Source organism: Rhinichthys klamathensis, unplaced genomic scaffold (genome assembly GCF_029890125.1).
Source record: "Rhinichthys klamathensis goyatoka isolate OS25496 unplaced genomic scaffold, OSU_Roscu_1.1 h1tg000103l_1, whole genome shotgun sequence".
In the NCBI taxonomy this organism is placed as follows: domain Eukaryota; kingdom Metazoa; phylum Chordata; class Actinopteri; order Cypriniformes; family Leuciscidae; genus Rhinichthys; species Rhinichthys klamathensis.
Window position 1 is genome coordinate 4,784,603 of NW_026606642.1, and position 15,386 is coordinate 4,799,988.

Sequence of the window (15,386 nt, forward strand, 5' to 3'; positions counted from 1 at the left end):
ATATGATGAAATCTGAGAGCTGTCTCACTCCTCCAGGCTGCTATGTAATTGCATCTGCCGGCCCTGAAAAGTTAATAAAGACATTGTTAAAATAGTCCAAGTGACTACAATGGCTCAATCTTCAGTTTATAAAGCGACAAGAATACTTTTTGTGCGCTATAACGCCCCGCATAGGGGAAATCAGAAAACTCTTAAGAGGCATAATAAATAAGTTGGTTTGTGGTTGTGGAATGCCAGCAACGAATCACTCCGGTCGATAATCAAACAAATTACACAAAATGAAGCAGAAAACGCCTCTTTTCGTTATGCTTTCATGTAGAACATGGGTATAAAAAAAGAGTTCAAAAATGATGAAAAAAAGTGATAGTGGTGCACAAAAAAGGAAAAACAAACTCGAAAGGCAGAAAAGGGATGCAAAAGATTCCTAAACTAACAAACTAATTTGGTTCACTTTCATCCAGTGGTGTAGTCTACGTGATACGCAGGTAGGCCTATACGCCGTATACCCACTAAATGTCAAGGATTTCCGTATGCCCACTAGGAAATGTCAAAGATCTCCGTATACCCACTTTAAAAAGCGGGAGGATTCGTAACAACATCGTTTTGTGAAAGAACTTTCATTCATAAATTCACCCCGCCCGCCGTGCCGTCTGTGTTTGCACAGCGACAGGGATCGAATCGCGGAATCCAGCAACAAATGTAACTTAAGGTGTGTTCGACATCGGCTGCGGCTGGATGTAAGCGATCGGCGAGATTAGCCGCGTGCAGGCGAGGAGGAGCTGCAAACGGAGACGTGAAGTCGGACACGAACTGGTTCCCGTAGTGACCATTTTTAACCGGCATGCACTGCTTCAAGTCAGCCGTCGATCGGTCTGTGCAGCGCTGGTTCAAGTCGAACAAGCCTTTAGCCTACTGTAAAGCGGAACGTAACGCAATTTGGCCATTTTTGAATGAATAAATCAAAAGTAATGAAACAATGATTTAAATCTCGATATGTAGCCTACTAAGTGTCTATGAATATTAAAGCTCAAAAAGACTATTGAAATAAACTCTGAATGTTCTGCGTGTTTCTGTGAATGAGCTGGTATATCACAGTACAAAAAACTAGACTACACCACTGCTTTCATCCGTGCCCGTGGAAGACCCCGAGTGCAGCAGCAGCAGCAGCCCACAGTCAGCTTCACCCTCCTGTGAATTGAAAATAGCCTACGCACAATGGAAACAAGTCAATTTCGCAAAAACTGGTATCGTTTATCGCAAAAAAAGTTTTTGCGCTCACATACAATGTGTATTGTACATATGCAGATAATAGCTATAGTGCATATAATCAGGTATCAATCAGCTACCTATCAATATTTATTTATTTTAAAATTTATAGGCTACACGATCTGTCAAAGTAACCTACTTGTTTGACCACAACCTCAAAAGCCTGGGTTCAGCTGCACGTGCAAAACGCTGCAGTGTGAAAGCAAAACGTGTGTGTGCTGCTCCTGCTCGCCCAACGCATCCTCATCCCAAGGCGTCATATTCTGACACTTTGACAAAGCGTCTAATATGGAGCGAATTATGTGCCAAAATCTCACACACACACAAAACGTGTTTTACTCACACCCAATGATTCACAAACAAACTCAGTGTGGTTTGTAAATACAAAACATCACTCACAAACTAATGCATATTGTTCTGCAAATAAAAAACGTACATATCAAACAAATACAGTATGTTTTACATATACATAGAAACGTATTTCTTCAATGACAAAAATATCCTCCAAGTACAAACTAAAATCTTTCAAGTACAAAACAAAATTCTCCAAGTACGAGACAAAAACCTTCAAGTACAAAGCAAAATTCTACAAGTACGAAACAAAAACCTTCAAGTACAAAGCAAAATTCTACAAGCACGAAACAAAAACCTTCAAGTACAAAGCAAAATTCTACAAGCACGAAACAAAAACCTTCAAGTACAAAGCAAAATTCTACAAGTACGGAAAAACTGTCATGTGACTTTTGGCACTATTTTTCCGCGTCCAGGCAGATTTTCTTCACAAATATATCCAGGGCAGGCGGATTTTCTCACAAATGCAGTTGAGCAACTTCCTCTTCTAGTTGAGCAACTTCCTCTTCTCGAACAGTAGATGGCGCTAAGATAGGGGATCAATTTCGCGCTAGTCTCTCGGGAGAAACACTGATGTGAAACCAAGGGGGTAATCCATCGACCGGAAGTTGAAGCCTCGCGGGAGCCGCCATCTTGTAGCAGAACTTCACTTGCGTTAGCATTCCCATTGACTCCCATTCATTTAGAGAAATTACCGTACAGACAGTAGGAGAAGCTCACAGGCAATCAATGCATTAACTTAATATGGCGTACTGGCGTTACATTTTAAAATAGATACTATACAAATTACTTACTCCTGCTCACTCACGCCAAAGAACTCTTTGCTCAAGCTCGCCGTCTCTGCAAGATCAACGTTGGCAGTTTTCACGCACAGCTACTAGAATATTTACATCTGTCAGACGGGGTGCTCACGTCATCAAGCTTAGTTTGAGTCGGTTTGAGTCTGCGCGTCAGGAGCGGAAGTGCTAAAAAATCGCTAAAAATGGGCTTCAACCGTCTCAACTGAGTTCCAATGAGATGGCTCTGTCCACTTCTTATAATGTCTATGTGTGAAACGCGTGCTTGCCTTTGCCCATGGGAAAATGAGAGCTGAACAGGTGTGTTTCTGTCTTACTTTATCTATAATTAACCTTATTGAGGTTTTGGTAAATGTTTATTATATAGACAGAAATCCACATTAGCACTTAGTAGCACTCCACTCTAGGATAAGGGAATCTATAAGCTGAAAGCTCTGCCATGTTGCTTTTTAGGCTACATTTTTGTAAAAACGTTTCATTTACTGAATGAGTCTATTTCTTTCGTTCTCCATAAATTAATGAGAACATTTCATTTAATTGAAAGGAGGGTCCCACTTATTCATTAATTTAGTTGGAATTCAGTCAGCTTAACTGTTAACGTAGGCTAATAAAATAATGAATGAACAAAACAAACAATATAGGCTACAATTGTTTCTTAACTTCCCTGTGACGTATTGCCCAAATTATTATTTTGGACAGACAAAAGAAACCCTCCTTAATTTATGGAGAACGAGAGAAATAGATTCGTTCAGTGTAATCACTAATTTAGTCATTTCACACACGTCTTATGTAGATTATTATTTTTTTTATTTTTTTTAAAGCAACATATGATAGAGCTTTCAGCTTAGATTCCCCTATCCTAGAGAGAGTGAAGTGCTACTAGCGGTAATATGGATTTTTGTCTATATGTAATAAACATTTTGCAAAAGAAAGCCTCAATAAGGTTAATTAGATAAAGAAACACACCTGTTCACCGCTCATTTTCCTCAGCTGTAGGCAGTGTTGGGAAAACGTATTTCGTTACAGAATACATGCCCAAAAATGTAATTTGTAACGTTTTCCGTTGCATTACTCAATCTGAGGGATTACGTCCGCATTGAATTGCCTTTTATAAGTGTAAGAATGCGGCCATCTAATCCTGCTTACTAAGAGACTGCTCTCTGCTTAAGTAGGCTAATCCTGGCGCGTTCACTGCGAAGATCGCGAGTCAGCATTGTCACACTGACAAATACACTATCTCCTTGCTATATTTTACATATTCATAATCTTTTGCCGGTTCTTTGTGACAGCTTTAAGGTGCTATATTGGCAGTGCCACCCTACATGTTAGCCTACACGCGTCACCACCGCAAAAAATAAAATAATAAAAAAAAATTAAAAAATAATAATCTACATAAGACGCGTGTGAAATGACTAAATTAGTAATTACACTGAACGAATCTATTTCTTTCGTTCTCCATAAATTAAGGAGGGTTTCTTTTGTCTGTCCAAAATAATAATTTGGGCAAGACGTCACAGGGAAGTTAAGAAACAATTGTAGCCTATATTGTTTGTTTTGTTCATTCATTATTGTATTACATTAACAGTTAAGATGACTGAATTCCAACTAAATTAATGAATAAGTGGGACCCTCCTTTCAATTAAATGAAATGTTCTCATTAATTTATGGAGAACGAAAGAAATAGACTCATTCAGTAAATGAAACGTTTTTACAAAAATGTAGCCTAAAAAGCAACATGGCAGAGCTTTCAGCTTATAGATTCCCTTATCCTAGAGTGGAGTGCTACTAAGTGCTAATGTGGATTTCTGTCTATATAATAAACATTTACCAAAACCTCAATAAGGTTAATTATAGATAAAGTAAGGCCATGTCCACACGGACACGGGTATTTTTATAACCGGAGTTTTTCCTTATGCGTTTTTAAAAAAATCTCCGTCTACATGAAAACGCAAAAACACGCTATCAAGCGCCGTCAAGAGCATGCCACACCAGCAGGCGGCGATATAACCCTAACCGTAAAGCCACGTTGGCCAATCAGAAGCCGTCAGCGGCGCACAATCTGACGTCAAACACAGCGGATAACGGCGCACACTCTGACGTCGCAAGGCAAAAACCCCGGTTTCACTGTCTACACGACAACATGTAACCGGCGTTTCTGAAAATCCTCACCCTGGCAGGGGTTTTCAAAAATGTTCGGTTTCAGTGCGTTTCCGTGTGGACGAACGGCCGAACTGCGTAAAAAAAGTCACGGTTATAAAAATACCCGTGTCCGTGTGGACAGGGCCTAAGACAGAAACACACCTGTTCACCGCTCATTTTCCCATGGGCAAAGGCAAGCACGCGTTTCACATCAGTGTTTCTCCCGAGAGACTAGCGCGAAATTGATCCCCTATCTTAGCGCCATCTACTGTTCGAGAAGAGGAAGTTGCTCAACTAGAAGAGGAAGTTGCTCAACTGCATTTGTGAGAAAATCCGCCTGCCCTGGATATATTTATGAAGAAAATCTGCCTGGACGCGGAAAAATAGTGCCAAAAGTCACGTGACAGTTTTTCCGTACTTGTAGAATTTTGCTTTGTACTTGAAGGTTTTTGTTTCGTGCTTGTAGAATTTTGCTTTGTACTTGAAGGTTTTTGTTTCGTGCTTGTAGAATTTTGCTTTGTACTTGAAGGTTTTTGTTTCGTACTTGTAGAATTTTGCTTTGTACTTGAAGGTTTTTGTCTCGTACTTGGAGAATTTTGTTTTGTACTTGAAAGATTTTAGTTTGTACTTGGAGGATATTTTTGTCATTGAAGAAATACGTTTCTATGTATATGTAAAACATACTGTATTTGTTTGATATGTACGTTTTTTATTTGCAGAACAATATGCATTAGTTTGTGAGTGATGTTTTGTATTTACAAACCACACTGAGTTTGTTTGTGAATCATTGGGTGTGAGTAAAACACATTTTGTGTGTGTGTGAGGTTTTGGCACATAATTCGCTCCATAGTCTAAATCCAACGCCCATGGAACCCTTTAGCGTCAATATAACACGCAGAGAGATGGGTAGGTTTAGGTATGGTGTAGGGTTAGGGTTAGACCGCTAGGAGGCGCCTTCTGACCTATATATATCGGCGTCTCATATTGACGCTAAAGGGTGCCAGAGAGAGAGAGAGAGAGAGAGAGAGAGAGAGAGAGAGAGAGAGTTACTTTTGTTTGTTTGTTTGTTTGTTTTTTAAATATGACTGCATTTTTTCTTGCAGAAATCAAAGAAGGAGGCTGTGTATGAAAATGTCCCTAAAAAACTATGACCATATACCGTGGAATACTGGAATAAATGTTAGAGCTCATACGGGCCCTGACTCACACCTCATAGTTCACATTAATTCTCTGACAATATGTTTTAACTATAGTTTCATGCTTTTTACACTCTCATGTGTTGTTATTGTAACGTCTGAAATTCTGTTTTCTGTGTTAGCATAAATTTAGTGGTTCACGAATAGAATTCCCCCCCAAAAATAAAAGTTTTATGTATAGCTAAATACAGTATTTTTTGGATACATTTTTTGTTAAAAATATTAATCATTTATTTATATTTTTAATTATTGTGTTACATTCTGTTGCCTATTTTGTACCGTGTATCTTATTGTATTTTCATGTTACGTTGGCCTAACCGTAAAGTGCATTGTCTGGAGTGTACCCAACTGGAATGCCAAAGCTAATAAATAAATATACGAATAAATAAATAAAATATATAAATAAATACGCAAATAAATATGTTAAGAAACATACAAAAAACTATCAAAAATAAATGAGCATTTATACTTTTATTTCCTTATTTATGTATAACTTTTTTTTCTAATATATTTATTTTATTCATTTACTTATTTACTTATTTATTTATTTTCACATTTATTTATGGATACTGTATTTATGTCTACATTTGGATGTTTTTGAGATGGTGGAAGAAAGTAGGCCCATCTAACCCAACTGTATCTTGTCACTGTCATAATCCACGTGTATCCGACTGTCACCTACTATAAGTTGTGCACCATAAAAACAGCCAACCTTCGCTGACATCTCTCGTCAGCCACTTTATAGGCCTACTTTCTTTTGCCACCTTGTGAACATCAAATTAATAAAAAAAGCCCATGTATGTGATCATTTTATTATATAGTGAAAGGGAGCGGTAAAAAGTCGCCCCGTCAGAGACCCAGGACCAGATATGATGAAAGTAGACCTGGAGTCAGAATTATAATAAATTAAAGAAAAAATTTAATGAAGATAGTTTGCAGTTTCATCAGCTTCAAGATTCACACAGGAGTTTGTAGGCCGTCCCGCTTACAGTTACAAAGATCACAGCAGTTATACCCTACACTAAGGTCTAAGCTACGTCCTAAGAAATAGATAAACATAGTAATTTTCCACACATATACAGATAGACTGAAGCATATCTCCATGGATTATGCAGCTGACACTCGGACCCTGAAGTTAGGCACGTCGTGACATTCCAGGTCGCAGTTTTGGGTTTCTGGGCGCCAACATGTCCCGAACAACTCAGTCAATCTCCAATAATACCAGTGGTTCCTTAACCTGTAACCAAGAAGACTAACACACACACACTAACACACACACACTAACACACACACACACTAACACACACACTAACACACACACACACTAACACACACACACACTAACACACACACACACTAACACACACACACACACACACACTAACACACACACACACTAACACACACACACACTAACACACACACACACACACACACACTAACACACACACACACACACTAACACACACACTAACACACACACACACACACACACACACACACACACACACACACACACACTCGTATTCCTACCATAAGGGGGTCCACCGTTTTTTGCCAAATTGTGGGGTCCACCATTTCCAGTGGTGCTACAGACTTGTAAAAAATCAAGCAAGATAACAAAAAATTCCTAATAAGAAATATCACTTCAATATAACAAAATTCAAACAAAATTGTTTGCACATGCGTTTTTGTGTCACTTGTGGGGCCTAGATTAAACATTTAGGAGTTGTGGGGTCCGCTTTCATAGATACACACACATTTCTAATCTTTATATCTTAGCAAGGACCAAAGTCACTATCTGTAAAACATCAACTACTTCCATTATTTGCCCTTGATTACCATTTAAACTTTTATAGATTATAATGTATATCCTCTAAATTAATCTGCACATGTCTATATTAGCTTAGCCATTAACATGGCATAAAAAAGCCAATCCAGAGACTTTTCTAAATCAATGAGCCCTCAAATTTTGGTCACAGCCTGAACTTCTTCAGTCTGCAGGACACCAACTGTACTTTGTCTGCATTGTATTGGTCATTGAATAAACTGTGTGGTTTTGCTGAAGGGGATCTTGTTTGTCCCATGGTTATTTTTCCTCTATTTCTAGTGAAGTTGTGTTCCTAGCCAGTCATGTTCACTGCAGCTTAAAGATAATATACTCCTTTAAATTGAGGACTTCACATGAAAACTCCCTATTCATCTGATGAATAAAGACTTTAAGACCCTGTGGTTTTTACACAAAACACTGGATTAAAAAACAACAACAACTTTAAAACATGATTTGTCCTCAATGAACATATATTTGGTATTACACAATGTTTTTTTTTTTCAAAAAGATGTTAGACAACATTTTAATAACATTGACCAAAATAAATGTAACAGCAATAAACATGCTATAAGCAACTCAAGGAATTACAATCCAACAGTCTTTTTTTGTTGCTATAAATTAAAACACTTAAAAGACAATTGGCTGGATCTAACCCTTTTATATGTTATAGTATAACAAAGTATCAACAAAGAACTTTAAAGGGTTATTAGTTCCCCCAAAAATGAACATTCTGCCTTCATTCACCCAGCATCAAGGCCTTCTAAACCCATAAGAAACTTGTTCATCTTCAGAACACAACTGAAGATATTTGAATGAAACCTGAGAGATTTCCATCTTTCCATTTAAAAACCGTTAATCCTAAACTTTCAAACTTCAAAACAATCATAAAGAAAAAGTTATCAATGTGACAAATAACAAACAAACAAAAAATCGCATGAGGCGAAGAATTATTAGTAACCAGGAAAAATGAGAATAATTGTGTGCGCTGCAGCGATGCAAAGTCCAGTTCACAGTTATTGCATTGGTGGAGAATATGAATAATAGATTGATTAAGTGAGATCAACAATAGCACAAAAACAGGACAGAGCAACATATAACAAACAAGTAAAAGGGCATACGAGGCAAAGAATCACTATTAACCAGAAAATGTGTATAATTGTGTGTGCTGCATCAATGCAAAGTCCAGTTCACAGTTATTGCAATTGTTGGATAATGTTAAGTGGGTGGATTAAGTGAGAGCATTCACATCATAAAACAGGGATTAAACCACATGGATTACTTCTACGTTATAAATGCTCTGAAGCTTGAAAGTTTAGGATGAACAGATAGCAATGCGTTTCCTTAGTTTTGTTGAGGTTAGCGCTTTGGGGTGTTTGATGTCATCACATTCATTCACAAACTGCCTAATGCAATCGGAACCCCTCAAGTAATGGACAGAGAGCGGCAATGCAAACAATGGAGGGAACAGAAATCTCTCAGGTTTCATTCAAAACATATTTTGTGTTCCAAAGATGAACTAATTTCTTATGTGTTTGAAATAACAAAGAAGAGTAAATGACAACTAACCCTTTAAGAGGATAATACAATGAAAAAAACTAAATGTAAACTGTTGAAAACACTTAGAATGTATATCCCGATGTGAATGCTAGTGGGAAGGCATCCAATACGTTGAGCTACCTGTATTTCACTGTACTTTCCTTCTTATGGCAGAAATACGATTTTTGATGAAGTATTTGACAGCCTTCCAGTCTCGATTTCCTAAAGCTTGAGCTTCTGCATCAACACAGCGCTGACAGTCCTTTTTCCCTGGAACTTGGCTCCTCACAATGAATTTCCTTAGGTGCCTTTCTACTGCCGCACATTCATCTGTTGTCCAGCTTCTTTTGACAGCAGTTTCTTTACCTAAGTAAACATAAAAAGAACATGTTATTAAGTTTAGGTTAAATGTCGTAAGATTAGGATTTTTAAACCTTAATCTGAACTGAAAGACTATTGTATTGATCACACAGGTCATTCATTGCCATATTGACTTGTTCAGAGGCTAAAAGTACTCTTTTAGTTTGTTTCTGAATAAAACATTTGACTAATAATAATAAATCAGTGCAATCCAGTAAAAGGCATGGTAGCTCTTTATTTTGATGGTCCCCTTTAGACATTCTGTTAACGGAGTAATATTGCACCTACTGTACATGTCAACTAACTCTCATTACAGAATTAGTAGACCGTCTACTTAAAGTATTTTATACAATTTTGGCAAATATACTTTGCCTTGCTTTTAAAATAAAAATGTCCGTACAACAAAGATACTCGATTTTTACAGTCTCTATCTCATATTTTATGTATTGTCCTGTTAAACAGCAGTCTCACATCGATGAGAATATGCATATGGAAATGATATGCAGATGAATATATTAAAACTTGTGTAAACGCAAAATCTTCCCTTTGTGCATCCCACACTTTATGAAATCCAAGCAAAGTGTTATAGAGTTAAATTTTTCTTTGGATCATATAATGAAAAGGTTTAACCCAAAAATTCTGTCATCATTTACTCACCATAATGTTGTTCCAAACCTGTATGAGTTTCTTTCTTCTGCTGAACATTTTAAAGAATGTGGGTAACCAGAGAGTTGACGGCACCATTGACGTTCATAGTAGGAAAAAATACTATAGAAGTCATTGGTGACATCAACTGTCTGGTTACCCACATTCTTTAAAATGTCTTCTGTGTTCAGCAGAAGAAACAAACTCATTCAGGTTTGAGGTTGTAAATCAACTATAATCAGAATATTAGACCGTGTAAAGAAATCTATTGTGACAGCTATCAATGTGCAGTGATCAAAAGTAAAGATTTGATAAAATATTTTAATTCAGAAGAAAGCTTTGTGTCTTCAAGACGAACGGGACAAATCAATCCACTTCACATTTCTAAGCTCACCTCTCTTTTTTGACGACTTTCTCTGGTATTGGGAATGCAGCGTGGATGTAGGTTCTTGTGTGGATGTAGGTTCTTGTGTGGATGTAGGTTCTTGTGTGGATGCCACACTGTCCTCGCCTTCAGGCTCCTGTACGTCTGGAATAAAGTCATCTGAGTGCAAAAAAAAAAAAAAAGTTTAAGAAAAAGACAAATCAAAATATAAACTAAGGATCAATTATGCATAACATTTGTGTCATGGTGACCAAAAGCAATGATCAACAGTACAAGTTTATAAATATTCAGTATATGGCACGAGTCTTGCAGATGATATGTATTGTGAAAAGCGCTATACAAATAAACAAATCGAGTTGAACAACAAATTACACATGGTTTCCATAATTCTACAATACAGTGGTAGAGAGAGCCGGTTTAAATTAGACTTGCATTCACACTGGGAGCACAATTTAAATGTATGCCCTTGGCAGATACTTTCTCCCCAAAGCAACTTACAGAACACATTACAGTGGCAATAGCCCTGGAGCAATGGGATGAATCCTCTTGCTAAAAGGACACAATTGTTGTGGAGATCAACTACCTTTGGATAACTATACCTGTGGTGTAGCTTACTTTGCCACACAATCATTACTCACATGCAACAGGCAGCATGTCTAAAACATGTCAACTATTAATTAAAACTAAAAGGTTTAAAATCTAATTTAAATGAGAAATCTTTCATAACCAATTTTTTTTAAAATCATACAAACATACCTTCCTCTTGTGAACACCCATCCATGTCAACAGTCTCTAAAACAGCAAGTAATAGAATATGAATGAGCTGTAAACCTGAAACTGCAATCAATCTGTCAATAGTATACAAAATGACTACATAAATAGCTGAATAGACTAAAATTATCAAGTTAGTCAAATTATAACAATAAAACCTGCCCTCTTCTTCAGTATGTTGAGGTCAAATACTTCTACTCTGTTATAATCAATTCTATTCTATTACTTATCAAATACTATCTGCTATTCTAAAAGAGAACGATTTATAGATGGACAATGCTTTGCTTTTTAACTTTCCTTAAAGGGATACTTAACCGTTTTTTCATATTAAACTGTTATTCCCTTAACTAAGACGCTTGCTTGACCCCAAAGGAGTTTAGTAAATCTGTAAACGCAGCCCCTAACGCATCATTTGAATTATCTACGTGTATGTTAAAATCTCCAACAATTAATGCTTTATCGACGTTGACCAATAGATCTGAGAAAATTTGCCAACTCTTTTAGGAAATCAGCGTAAGGCCCTGGCTAGAGATAATAGGGATTTTCTTCTTATATCTGAGAGCGTAACATTTAATACAAGTACTTCAAACGAATTAAATCTGTCACCTGTTTTCTGAGTAACATTAAGGATATCTCTGTAGATTGTTGCAACACCGCCGCCACGACCGATCAGACGGGGCTCATGCTTATAACAGTATCCTGGCGGAGTAGACTCATTTAGACCGAAATAATCATTTGGTTTAAGCCAGGTTTCAGTAAGGCAAAATACATCGAAGTTATTATCTGTGACTATTTCATTTACAATAACTGCCTTAGGTGTGAGTGATCTAATATTTAGAAGACCTAGCTTTAAGACCATGGCTGATCGTGAACTGGGCACTCGGGACCAATGCTGAGAAAGTAGACCACGGAGTAGACCATGGGTCACCAAACTAAGGCCCGCGGGCCGACTCAGGCCTGCCACCCCCCTTTGACTGGCCCCACCAGCCCCTCTGCCCCCCACTACTTGAACCGGCCCTATGAGGCAATCCCCAAAAGTCGCCATGGCCTATTTTATTAAATAGCTTTTTGGAAAATAATAACATGTCTGCATCTGGTATTTTGTTGATTTTTTCAGTTAAAAAATTATGTTTAGTTTAAATTAACTATATTTGTCGGATTTGTCACCCGACATGCTCGAGATCAAGCAGTGACAGACAACGCACGCGCAGAGTACTGTCAGTGTTCAGGACAGCAAAATGTCTAGCGTTAAACGAAAAGTTGATAGAGAATGCAGAGTTTTCAAAGAACAGTGGACCAATGATTATTTTTTTGTTCAGTTTAAGGACCGTGCAGTTTGTATTAGCCTATATGTAAAGAAAGTGTGGCGGTTTTCAAAGATTATGTGCCAGGCTAGTAATCTTTACTACACAATGAGGCCTGCTGGTGGTCATTTTTGTCTGGGTCATACAATTCTATGTTATATAGCTGACCCGGCCCCAGCCCCCCCATCACAGTCAGGAACGATAATGTGGCCCCCAGAGAACAAAAGTTTGGTGACCCCTGGAGTAGACGGTCGGGGACAGCGGGTTACTAACGTTAATCACTGATTTGTGTGCATCGGCGCGTGATGTTTCAAGAGCTAAACACCGGTCTCTCAGCTCGGCTTGTCTCTCTAAAAGGTCACGGATCTGCTTCTCTACAGCTTCCAGCTCAGACTGCACCGCGTGCAGCTCGAATGTGTCCTCGCCTGCACCAAAAGGTAAACAACATACATCTAAAATATATTCGCCATTTTAACAGATGGACAGTAAGTTAGCCACGACGCTACCAGTAATGCTATCAATATTAACACTAATTTATGACTGAAGTCTTGGATATAATCCGTCTTTTTAGTTGTACGGGTGTAATGTAGACGCACGATAGGCGAGAAGATGTTAGTTTTTAAGTGAGTGTACAGAAGACGCGCTCAGCCGTAACCCACAGGTGTAACGAACCGGTGTTGGGTCACAAATCGGCTTGAGACGCGTCTGCTCAACAGTCCGCGTTGTAACTATGAGGTTTTGAGCAGCAGTGCTTCTCAGTGAGGAAAAGTAGAAAATGTTCGTTTTAAGTGAGTTTAAAGAGAAAATTCACAGATTATGAATCAAATCGAGGGAGCACAAACACAAACAACGCGTTCAGATGCGACGTAGGTGTGCTAGTGATAAGTGCTAGCGACAGTTACACGAGTAGTACAACTACTCGTGTAACTGTTTTTAAATAGGGAAAACATTGATGTTTCTGGTCACTTCTAAATTCATCGCTGTTAGATACCATTGAATATACTGGGCTAAGCGCTATCAAAGTGTCACCGCGCGCCAGAGCAATTAAGTGCACGCACTGAGATGAGAGAGGTATGTATCAACTCGTCTTAGTTAAGTGAATAACAGTTTAATATGAAAAAACGGTGGAGTATCCCTTTAATAATAAAAAAAGACTTAATACCAGTCACATCAAGCTGAATTTCATCCAGATTCTTCCCCTTGTATTCTCCTAGCCGTCCCTGTTCCAGCGCTAGAAGAACTTTGCTTATTTTAGCTAGCTGGAGGGTGCCCTCTGGAAGGCGGTAGTGCTTTCTGTGGACCTCGATGTTATGCCCAAGGAAATCTGCCAATTGGTCAAGTTCTGTAGTCTTGAGATTCAGAACAGTCGACAGAGTAGCAATGTGTTTCCTTAGTTTTGTTGAGGTTAGTGCTTTGGGGTGTTTGATGTCATCACATTCGTTCACAAACTGCCTAATGCAATCGGAACCCCTCAAGTAATGGACAGAGAGCGGCAATGCAAACAAGTATCCGTTTTCACTCAGTACTCCACATTCTTCTCGCTTTTCAGTCAGAGTATCGAGCGATTCTCTCATGACCGGGGTAAGGAGAACAGGGACTTTCCTCCCTCTCTTTCCTACTATGGCAATCCGAACAAAATGTTTGCAAAGCTTCTGCTCGAGTGCTGTAAGGGCTAGGTTAACATCTTCGTGTGTCTCTGATGTATCCTTTGACAGGAACGCCGACAAGGACATTCGGGATACTTCTCCTGCTCTTCGTCGGTTGAAGAGGATAACTTGCGCCAGGGTGACTTTAGCAAGGTCCTTCCAGTTCAAGGGAGAAGGCTCTTCTTGCAGGGCATTCAATTGCTTCTGCTGTTTCTCAGACAAATAGCAATGAAGTCTGTGGACATCTTGTGTGAATGGTAGAATCTGAGGAGAATTCCACTTTGTCTGGTTAAGCTGAGTTAACGCTTGGCTTGCAATGTCAAATTTCCAACTTTCTTGGTATAGCAGTGCAAATTCCTCAGCATCTTTGGTAGTCTGTTGATCTTTCATCTTCAATCCTTCAGATTTGATGAACATGGCTAAAGCATGCAAGTCATGTCCAACTTTGCGAGCAAGAGACGGACGTTTATATTTGCCAGTTTCACCATTGAATCCAGCTAGGCATCTTGCAGCCGAGACAACATGGGTGTACTTTTCAGGCTTTATGAGTTCTTTGATAGACTTCACATGTGTCAACTTTTTTGCTTCCAGTACCAGTCTGCCAAGCTCTCTCAGTTTTTGTCGAATATATTGGTGCTGGCTTATTACATACTCATTCTTTCTGAACTGTCTGTAACCATACTCAAGAATGCAGCGGTCTTCCTTAATAGCAACTGCAACCTCATCCTGATTCATACCACTTAAGAACTTCCAGTACGCGTCGCTAAATCCAATTGGAGCAGGTTCAGCAAATGCACACAAAGCTTGAACTCTTGTTTTACCTCGTTTAGATGTCTTACCCTGAGGCTTGAAATTACAGACCTGAAAATGACGCCACATCACTCTTTTTCGGAACATTCCATAGCAATAAACGCAGTGCATGAATTCTTGTCCATCTGTCATTTTCTTTGTCTGCTTCCATGGGATGAGTTTGCCTTTGCGACTCTCCAAAACTTGAGTGTTGTGTTCAAAGTTTCCCTTGTTTCTGAGAAAATCCAACTGTCGTCGCCTTTCTTTTGAATTCTTTGGCAAGCTTAATGCCTTTGCGACCTCAACCACACCGCTGTGTCTACGTGACAAATGTCTTGACATTTTCTGAACTACCTGTCCACAATACAAG